This window comes from Neophocaena asiaeorientalis, unplaced genomic scaffold (genome assembly GCF_003031525.2).
Source record: "Neophocaena asiaeorientalis asiaeorientalis breed wild unplaced genomic scaffold, Neophocaena_asiaeorientalis_V1.1 scaffold59, whole genome shotgun sequence".
Classification (NCBI taxonomy): Eukaryota; Metazoa; Chordata; class Mammalia; order Artiodactyla; family Phocoenidae; genus Neophocaena; species Neophocaena asiaeorientalis.
The window spans coordinates 16,690,788-16,693,871 of record NW_020174268.1 but is presented as its reverse complement, the minus strand read 5'-3'; positions in this window follow the sequence as shown (position 1 = coordinate 16,693,871).

Below are 3,084 nucleotides of genomic sequence, written 5' to 3'. Positions count from 1 at the left end.
CCCTTCCTCCCTTCCTTCCTTCCTTCCTTCCTTCTTTCCTTCCTTCCTTCCTTCCTTCCTTCTTTCCTTCCTTCCTTCCTTCCTTCCTTCTTGTCTGTAATAGCCATCCTGATGAGTGTGAAGTGTTAACCTCATTATGGTTTTGATTTGCATTTCCCTAGTGATTACTGATGTTGAGCATATTTTAAAAAATTTCTTTTGGATCTGGGTTCTCTGACCCTTCTACTTGCTTCCTCCTAGCAAGAGCCAGCTCTGCTTCACTGAGGAGAAAGCTGAGTGATGGAGGCCAGCCTCTCATAAAGGGGGGAAGGGAAAGAGCTAAGTGGAGCTGCAGAGTTGAGCCTGTGCCGTTCAAGGAGAGGGGATGAAGGAGGAATCTTCTGAGTAGGACTATCTAGAGATCCTGTTGTCAGGAGGTTCTTGCCCGTCTGTGCTGGGCAACTTTTGGAGTCAGTTATGTTTAATCTGGTTCTGTGGAGTTATTTATGCATGTGGTGCTTATGAGTGGCGAACAGGTGAAGAAGGAATTGATGACCTCCACCTTGGAATTCCTGGAACAGATAAGGTTTTCCAAACTGCACCTTTAAAAGTTAGCTTAGGGTTCCCTGGTGGCGCAGTGGTTGAGAGTCCGCCTGCCGAGGCAGGGGACACGGGTTCGTGCCCCGGTCCGGGAGGATCCCACATGCCGTGGAGCGGTTGGGCCCGTGAGCCATGGCCACTGAGCCTGCTCGTCCGGAGCGTGTGCTCCGCAACGGGAGAGGCCACAACAGTGAGAGGCCTGCGTACCGCAAAAAAAAAAAAAAAAGTTAGCTTAAACTTATACTAATTTAATGGAATTTTTCAATTGCATTTTCAGTTTCTTCTTAAGGACTGTGGGAAATTCTTTTTTTTTTTTTTGGCCATATGGACTGCAGGATCTTAGTTCCCCCATCAGGGATCGAACCTGTTCCCCCTGCAGTGGAAGGGCAGAGTCCTAACCGCTAGACTGCCAGGGAATTCCCAGGATTGTGGGAAATTCTAATTTAAGTGTTTAAATGATGACCTCTCTCTCTCTTTCTCTTTCTTGTGATTCCTCTTAAAAACACAGTGATATCTTTCAGATGTATAAGAAATAGAACCTTATCTTTCTATCACTCCATTCAACTTCTGTTTTGATTTCCTGTTCTGCTGCTGCGCCAAACGCAATCTCTGTCAATTCAGGATTCCCTCTGTCCCCTTCCCTGGAGTTGTTTCCAAGTGCTGAAGCTTTGGAGGGTGGCCACTCATCCGGTCCTTGAGTCACATGTGCACACAGTTTGCTGAAGAGGTAGTTTTGCTCCTATTGCAGGTCCCATTCCTTTCCCCACTGAGGGAAAGGAATCTCTTGTGAAATTGGCTGTTGCATCCGTCATTCCATAAAGTCACTCCTGGCGCAGTCTTCTCTACTTATGGGACCTGTTATGGACTGAATGTTCGTATCCCCTCAAAATTCACATGTTGAAATCTGTTCGCCAATGTGATGGTGTTTGGAGGTGGGGCCTTTGGGAGGTATTTGGGCATGGGATTAGTGCCCTTTTAAGAAGAGGCTGGAGAGCTAGCTCCATCTTTTTCCTCCACATTAGGACAGAACACGAGGTCAGCAGTCTGCAACACGGAAGAGGCTCTCGCCGAAGCCTGACCCTGCTGGCACCCTGATGTAGGACTTTCAGCCTCCAGAACTGTGAGAAATAAATTTCTGTTCTCTATGACTCACCCAGTTTATGGTACTTTGGTATAGTAGCCTGAGCTAAGACCCCAAACTTCCCTCTTCTCATCAACCCCACCTGGACACCCCCATTTCTCGAGCCCCAGATGGTGAGGTATACAAGTGGTTGCAAAAAAAAATTTTTTTTTATAAACTTATTTATTTTTGGCTGCATTGGGTCTTCGTTACTGCTCACGGGTTTTCTCTAGTTGCAGTGAGTGGGGGCTACTCTTCTTTGCAGTGCGTGGGCTTCTCATTGTGGTGGTTTCTCTGGTTGCGGAGCACGGGCTCTAAGCAGGCGGGCTTCAGTATTTGTGGCACGCGGGCTCAGTTGCTCCGTGGCATGTGGGATCTTCCCGGACCAGGGCCCGAACCTCTGTCCCCTGCACTGGCAGGCGGATTCTTAATTACTGCGCCACCGGAAAAGTCAGGCTGTAAAATTTTAAGAGGCACCTGTGTGGAAGGGAGAAAAAGAAATAAACACTGAGTGTGCTTGAGTCCCAGCTGAAAGTCTAAGGGTGTCTTTTTAGTCATACTTGTTTGAAAATATTACCAACTTTTCTCTGTTAGGCTGAGCTCTGGGGTCTCTCTTGCTCCGTATTCATGTGGGTACAGTGCTTTTCTGAAAGGAACATGGCATTAATGGACCAATTATGTTTAAGTAATTATAGGTCCTTCTCAATTATAGGTCATTCCAGGAACTAGATGATTGTGTCCACTGAAATGACACCCTCAACTAGAAGCTCCCACTAAAATGTAGGCCCTCCAGGGACAGAGATTTTAGTCAGCTTTGTTCCCTGCTGAATCCCCAGCACCTACCACAGTGCTCAGCACATAGCAGGCACTCAGTAACTCCATGCTGAATAGATGAGTAAAGTAAAACATAAACTATAAAGGAAACTGGGAAAAAATAAAGTGTGATGGAAAAATTAAATTCCTAATAATGTAAAGTGCATCTATCAATTAATATGGAAAAATACCTCTTTACAGCTCAACTAAAAAATTCAGACAAACAAAAATGGGGACATGAACAGAAGATTCCCAAAAGAAGAAATACCCTCGACCAATATAATCATAAAAGTTTAACCTCACGAGTTATCGAAATCAAAATGAAATGAAGTAAAAAGTTTCCTCTTCTCAAATAGCAAAGAAGAAAAAGAGATACTACTAAAATTCTATCAGTGGCATAGTTACAGGCCATTGTCACACAGGACTGATGAGGGTAAACCTGGCCTATTATTTCTGGATAGCAGTTTGGTAACATGAACATTAAATGATGTTCATTCTAGAAATTCGATGTTAGAAATCTATCCTAAGAGAGGGACCAGGGATGTGGCCCAAGTTTTAAGTATATCATCACA